Here is an 8,186-nt window from a genome sequence, read left to right on the forward strand (position 1 = left end):
TCTAACATAATTATTAGCAAGAAGTAGTCATACATATATCCATGATATTTTTATTATTATTATTAATGAATAAACTTTATTAATACACTACAAAAAAAATAGCAATTTGTCACATGCACTTCGCCACGTGTACGGACAGAGTACACGTGGCGAACAGTTGGCCACGTGTCATTGGACTCGTGTGCGGCGCGTGTTAGATCCGACTGTAGCTAAATGCACATTTTGCCGTGTGTACTGAAATACACGCAGCCAAGTGGCCACGTGTACTGTAGTACACGCGGCTGACAGTTAGCCGCGTGTACTAAATACACGCGACTAACAGTCTGCCACGTGTACTCAATACACGTGGCCACTTGGCCGCGTGTATTTCAGTACACGTGGCAATTTGTTTTTTTTTTTTTTTTTTAAAAAAAAAAAAATTAAAATATAATTTTTTAATTTAATTTAAATTTAAATTTAATTCTTTTTTAAATTATTGATTGTATTTTTAATTTAATTCTTTTTTTTTTAGTGGAAAAAAAAATAACTGAAAAAGAAAAAATTAAAAGGAAAACCACACGTGTGGTTTTCTTGAACGAGCAAGTTCAGTAGAGAGAGAGAGAGAGAGAGAGAGCGAGAGAGCGAGCGAGAGTCGGGAAGGTCGGAGGGAAGACCGGCCACGCAGTGGTCGAGGGAGCTGGCCGATGGTGCAGTACTGACGGAGAGAGAGAGAGAGAGAGAGAGAGAGAGAGAGAGAGAGAGAGAGCGATACAGAGAGAGCGAGAGACGTCGGGAAGGCCGGAGGGAAGGCCGGCCACGTGGAGGTCGGGGAGCTGGCCGGTGGTGCAGTACTGACGGAGAGCGAGAGAGAGAGAGAGAGAGAGACGTCGGGAAGGCCGGAGGGAAGGTCAGCCACGTGGTGGTCGGGGAGCTGGCCGGTGGTGCAGTACTGACGGAGAGAGAGAGAGAGAGAGAGAGAGAGAGAGAGATAGAGAGAGAGAGAGAGAGAGAGAGAGAGAACACACCGTGAGAGAGAGAGAGAACGCATATGCGTGCAGTATTTAACGAAAATTTTTTTCCCTTTTCAAATATTTAAATATAATATATATATATATATATTATGTTTGAAAGTAATGGTCAGGTGGCGCGCGGGACAATTCCCGCGTGTCTACCTACACAAATTCTGGCCACGTGGCCAATTCTCTTATTCATATACATATATATTTTTTTTATCAATAGTGTACAAAACCTTAATAAAATTTGTTTTTATTAATATATATTAGTTAAAAAGAATTGGCCGCGTGTATTCTTGTTTTTCTTATACCACCAGACACGTGTCTCCATTACACGTGGCCAATTGGCCGCGTGTCTACAGTAACCGCTACAGTAGACATGCGGCCAGTTGCACCATTTTTTGTAGTGATAGAGAAATAAATAATACAGAAACAGACCCCCCCCCCCCCACAAAAAAAAAAAAAAAAAAAAAACTCTTAATCAAAGGTATTGGACCATGTTTGCATATCTTTTGGATACAATATCTCTTATTTATATATAATAAAATGAACAAGTAACATGCTTCCCACTAATTAAATATTTTCATGATTTAATACCATATCTTATGTGGTTTACCTTGTTATTATCCATCCAAGTTGATGTAACGATGTGGAGGATAATTGTGATTTCTTTATTTGTAGTGAACTTTGACTTTGGGTAGTAAATTAAACCAATTATTATTGTAAAAATATTATATAAAGGCACATAGAGTAAAGAAAGAGATCAAAAACTTAATATGCGGGCTCACTGTAAGGGATGAGTAGCGGGAAGGTACATGCAATCACGTCTATAAAAGCTCACCTAGGCAGCTTGGATTTGTGTGCAGGAAAGAAAGAAGGTCCACAAATGTGGTTGGAATTCTTGTGGTTGATTCTTGCGGTTGTGTTGGGTGGGTATGTCTTTGTATTAGGGTTTTTGAAGAGATTCAACGAGTGGTATTATGTTGGGAGGCTGGGGAAAACGCAATACCCTCTCCCGCCTAGTGATATGGGGTGGCCTTACCTTGGGTGTCTCCCAACCTTCCTCAAAGCTTTCAAATCTAATGACCCTGATTCCTTCATCTACAATCTTGTTTCCAAGTAATTAATTAAGTCTCTCTTTCTCTCTAGCTCTCACGTACGTCCGTTCACATGCACTTGGATATATACATGCAAAAGCACTAGCTTAATTATAACAAAGTGTTAATTAGTTCCATGCATGATGCTAGTGAAGTGATATTCTACTCGATCTCTTGCTTTTGTTTTCTTTGTTGGAATTACAGATATGGAAGGACGGGAATCTACAAGACCTACGTGTTTGGGTGCCCAAGTGTCATTGTTTGTATCCCAGAGACATGCCGAAAAGTTTTGACAGACGATGAACGATTTAAACTTGGTTATCCCAAAGCCACAACGATCCTCACAGGTAGGAGATCATTCCATGGCATTTCAAATGCTGAGCACAAGCGCCTGCGCAGACTAACCACGTCTCCGATCAATGGCCACGAGGCGCTAGCCGGGTATATTGACCTCATCGAGGGCATTGTGATAAATTCATTAGAGAAGTGGGCTAGCACGAAGCCGCCAATCGAGCTGCTGACAGAGTTGAGGAAGGTTGCCTTTAAGGTCATTACAAACATCTTCATCAGCACCCACAATGAATCTGTTATTTCGTCTGTGGAGAACTTGTATTCTGATCTAAACGCGGGAATATAAGTCTCAGGCCATCAATCTCCCTGGATTTGCATTCCATAGAGCATTCAAGGTAAAGACTCATTAAGAAATAAAATGAAATAACAATATTAAAGGGTAATTATAAAACAAAATCCTTCATGATCGTACGTACGTGGTTTTTGTTGGATCAGGCACGAAAGAAGTTGGTGAAGGTCTTTCAAACTGTACTAGACAAAAAGAGGGCAATGATAAAAAAAAATTCCGACCAGACGGACGTGAAAAAAGATATGATGGATTTACTTTTGGGGGTCAAAGATGAAGATGGTAGGCAATTGGAGGATGAGGATATCATAGATCTTCTGATTGTGTTCATGTTAGCTGGTCATGAAAGCTCTGCCCACGGTGCATTGTGGGCAGTCATCTACCTATCACAAAATCCTGAGTTCTTCACAAAAGCCAAGGTAGCTGTTTACGTAACCTTATTAAATCATTACTTAGTTATACCAAAAGTTTAAGCTTACTTAATTATACCAAAAGTGTAAGCTCGTAAAAAAATAGTAAATTTAATCATTTAACTTATATTTTAACATTTTTTTTTCTCACATATGGTCTAACACGTAGAATATTTAACTAAAATTTACAGTAAATGACAGAGACAACGTTTGAACTCAGAGCATAGGGTGATAATTAATTTATCATGGTATCAAAGTAAAAATATTGAATTCTGAAAATTGAAATTGACTTCTAAGTGTGTGCACAAAGTGTTAACAAAATAATAACAATACAAAATTTAAATAACACAAGAATTTTTGTTAACGAAGTGAAAAACTCAATATGAGAAAAACCACTCCGGGGCGCGCAGCCAAACCCAAGATATCTACTATTCAGAAGACAAGACTAGTTACAAAGTAGTAGCACTCACATACCCCTGATGCAGTGGTCGTACCTTGCACTCTAACGTGTAACCCAACACGAACGCCTCTTAACCAGGTCTCCTACCTGAAGGGGTCTTCAATAGAATCTTTTACCTTATGGCCAACCCCTAAGATAGACTTCAGATTAAGCGCAGCAACAGCACACACATCAACAGCTTCAGAGAGATCAACTTAGCTCAATAATCTCACAAGATAGCTCTCTAAGTACTAATGGAATTCAATACCGAATTCTTGTTGTTCTCAAGCCTAGGGACCTCTATTTATAGGCTGAAGGTTCAAATGAGCGTCTGGCTTGATAAAAACTGGGCGCCGTCCGGACGGACAGCTGTGCGATCAATTGTTCGAGAATTTCGCTGAAATTCTTTCCTATTTCTGAGCCGCGTCCAAACGGTGATGCCCTGCAGTCAAGACGGTCGCACGTCCGCTACAAGTAATTTCCATATAATGGCTTCGCGTGTCCTGATCAAGAGGATGATCGTCCGGACGGTTGATTTGATGCACGTAATTTCCATATATGATGCACGCGCGTCCGGACCAAGCTGATTGGCGTTCAAACATCTGGATTTGAATTGCGATACTTACCTTATGGATGAGCGTGTCCGGACGGGAATCTACGTCATTTGGACAGTTGCAACAATCTTCCCATATCTGTGTTTTGGAAAGAAATCCTGAAGCTTGATCGAACAATGAGCGTCGTCCGGACGTGCTGCTGAAACGTCCGGACGGATGCAAGCTGGAGCAGTTCGAAACTTCTCGACATAGTGGAAGGTCCAGACGGAAAGTTCTCGTCGTCCGGACGGATGATACTTTGGACAGAAGGGCGTCCAAACGGTATGACACATCGTCCGGACGGCTGGCACTTTGGACAAATGGGCGTTCGAACGATATGACACGTCGTCCGGACGGCTGATAGAGAACCAAATTTTTCGACTTGCAAACTGTGCAGAATCTTCTGGAAGCACTTCTGAATAGCGGAATCCTTGTTAGAAATGATAATTACATAGAAGTGATTTTGTCCAACAGAATGTGGCCAATTACAAACTAACAAATTCAAATATTATTTCTTATCTTAATTAAATATTTTACATATTGAGCTTTATTTATTAAAAAAGAGTTTAAAGCTCCATGGAAACAGAGTATTAAAACATTAATGAAATAATTAAATTTATTAGTTTTCATTCCACTGTCCAGGAAGAGCAACAGGAGATCGTGAAGAGAAGACCACCTACACAGAAAGGACTGACTCTTACGGAGATTAGACAAATGGAATATCTTTATAAGGTACGTATATATGCATTGAAGAAGCACATGACAGTATTGCCAATTAAGGGCTCTTCTTTTTTCTTTTTCTTTTTCTATTTTTTTATTTATTTATTATTATTATTTTTTTAATGCCTAGCTAGGGAAGAGAAATTATTCAAGATTGTTTTAAGAAGAACATATTCATAAGAAAACTTGTGGTAATGATGGGGCAATCCAAAGATAAGAAATATTGATGTCCAAGTAAATTCAAATATATGGTTTTGTTCTATTGCATCTAACAGTATAAATGTATATATATATAATGATACGCCATTTAAAATTCTTAAATAATATGACAATATATTCATTTTGTGCAAGCTCATATATATCAAATGCCACCAAGAAAAATGGTGAACAACCTAATTAAAAATTTAATTCAAACATATGTTCTGTCTGTATCTAACGAGTTGGATACATTTGTGAATTAGGTAATTGATGAGACGTTGCGCCGAACTAGTATCTCATTTTCAGTATTTAGACAGGCGAAAGACGATGTTAACCTCAATGGTTAGTCATTTAATCCCCTATATATATACGTACATATTCAAAATCTTCCATACCCCGTCCATGTTTTCTTAAGAGAAAATTATTCGTTGCAGGTTATCTCATTCCAAAAGGATGGAAAGTTTTGGTCTGGAACAGAGCTGTTCATATGGATCCTGAAAACTATTCAAACCCAAAAGACTTTGATCCTTCCAGATGGGATGTAAGTTGGATATATAGAACATGCATCTATTTAATTATCCCATTTTTTCTTTTTCTTCAGCACATATATATATATATAAATATACCTGCATGTATTGATACTAGCTTTATGATCTGCTTGACTTCTGTCTAGAATTTTACACCCAGAGCTGGGACCTTCCTTCCTTTCGGAGCAGGAAGTAGGTTTTGCCCTGGAAGTGATCTAGCCAAGCTTGAGATCGCCATTTTCCTTCATCATTATCTCCTTAACTACAAGTGAGCTCCTTGCATGCCTTATTCTTGCCACCTTTAACAATTAAGGATACAATTTTTGTTTATCGATTGTTTTTTTCCATTAATGGTGCAGTGTGGAGCGCCTGAATCCAGATTGCCCGGTGAAATGGTTACCAGTAGCGAGGCCAGTAGACATGTGCGTTGCAAGAATCATAAAAGTCACCTAATCAATCATTTCAGCAGCAAGAAAGTGCATGCGTGCATCCGTACGCTCCAATTCCAGTTGAAAAAAGAAACTCCATAAAAGGAGAGTGGAACAATATATTATGTCTTCGTGCTGCCCATTAAGCCTTGTAGTACCTGTATGTACGTGTTCTTATTATTAAACAATTGTATTGCTTAAAAATAAAATAGTACTATATGTGTATTAAGCTATTGTAATCAAATTTTAAATAATTAATTATCTTTTATAGTCCATAATTAGTGAAATTGTGAATTGACACATAAGTTAGTAAATGTATTTGTAATAAAAATTGTACTGCTTAAATTTATTCAAGTCAATTTGAGTAAAATGTAGCCCTAAAATGAAATTCCCGGTAGTGGACCACCCCAAATCTCATGTCTTCTGTTTCTCCCGTTCTTGCGCTGTTTTCTTTTATTTTACATTTTATTACAAAATTTTACAATAAGTTATATATTTAATATGTATAATATCAAAGCTGAGGTCTTGAATTTGAACTTTGAGTACTCTACAATTTATATCTTATTTCAATTAAAATAATCTACATGTTATCTTCTCTCTCACATGTGAGAAAGAGTATTAAAGTATTAATTAAATTTACTATTTTCTATCCGCTAATTTCTTAGGCAAGCAATAACTTAAACCCCCACCACAAAAGAAAAAAAGAAAAAGTATTTCAGAAAGTATTTTAGACCAGCAATAATCCAACATCTCATGTCCCAACCTTGACTTAGCGCCGACGACACAGTACTGATCTTGCAATTTCTTATTTTCTTAACACATCAATATTAGAGATTAAGCAGCTTGCTTTGAACAAGCAGAAAATTCATAAAAGGACTAATGCTAGAATACCTATTCGAACGGGTTGGTTTTACAAGAATTTTCTCACAATTATAAGTATAAATTGCAAGTAATATGAACATGTAATTGCACTAAAACCCTATTTATTTCAATGTAAAGTGTTTTCGATCCATTAAAAAATATTTTAAGTGAAAATCATTTTTTGGGAATTGTGCCACCACATTTGGCATTCCCACGAACACTACTTCTCCAAGATGGTCCTAAAAAAAATTAGGAGATAATTTCATAAAAGAGTATCGAATTATACGTTATTTTAAGATAAGGGTATTGAACTAGCAAACGTCTCAAACTGGAACATCCACGTTTCCAAATGTCTCAGTTAAGGGTACTCCGTTAAGATTTGCTGTTAAATCCTACCAAAATTCCTAGAATACCCCTATGTTTTTTTTTTTTTAATTGATATAGATTTTCAAAGATTAAGGCACGGGTATTTTTTAAATTTAAATGATTAGATTTTTTCTTAATAGAGGGGCATAAAGAGAAGATTTGTTTAAAAAATCACGTAGGTCGCACATGATGGGTATTACGTCATGGATTAACAGCCGAGCCTGTCGGAATACCCTATATTGAACGGTTTTGATAAATGCATACACTCAATTGAACGTTTTGCTATATCGGTGACCTTAATTGAAAAAGCACGATAATTTGATAACTTTTGTGAAATTTCCCCTAATTTAAATTTAAAGACAAACAAAGGGAAGTCACTTGTAATCAAGGTGAAAATAATGAAGAAAAATGGAAATTTCAAGCTTGGTGAGATCACTTCCGGGGCATAGCCTACGTCCTGTTCCAAAGGGAATAAAGCTTCCTGCTTGGGGTTTATTGTCCTGCATAATTAAGTGCATATAACATGTATAAATGGAATATATACAGAAATACTAAGTGTACGAGTGTATATATATACAAAAAGACTTATAATCTTAATTACTTACATCCCATCTAGAAGGATTAAATTCTTTCAGGTTCGGGTAATATTCTGGATCCATGTGAACACCCGTTAACCAAACACACACTTTTCATCCTTGGGGTATTGTATGACCTTCATTAATATATATATACATAATTAGATAATTGTTAATTAATAAATTTTAATACAAGAAAAAAAAATTATAAGAGAAAATTAATGAAGTTGGAAGAATGACTAACCACCGACGATCATGCATGATTTTAGAATAAACCATAAATAGACGTTGCAGATTTATCACATATTTAAGTTTTTTACTCACATATAAAACCGACGGTTCA

At 36.9% G+C, this 8,186-nt stretch overlaps 1 pseudogene; it reads left to right on the forward strand.

Annotated features, from left to right (window-relative positions):
• The first annotated feature begins 1,862 nt into the window (after positions 1–1,862).
• Positions 1,863–6,194, forward strand: LOC133854785 (beta-amyrin 11-oxidase-like; annotated as a pseudogene).
• Positions 6,195–8,186: the final 1,992 nt, after the last annotated feature.

The sequence above is a fragment of the Alnus glutinosa genome, chromosome 13 (assembly GCF_958979055.1).
Source record: "Alnus glutinosa chromosome 13, dhAlnGlut1.1, whole genome shotgun sequence".
Lineage (NCBI taxonomy): Eukaryota > Viridiplantae > Streptophyta > Magnoliopsida > Fagales > Betulaceae > Alnus > Alnus glutinosa.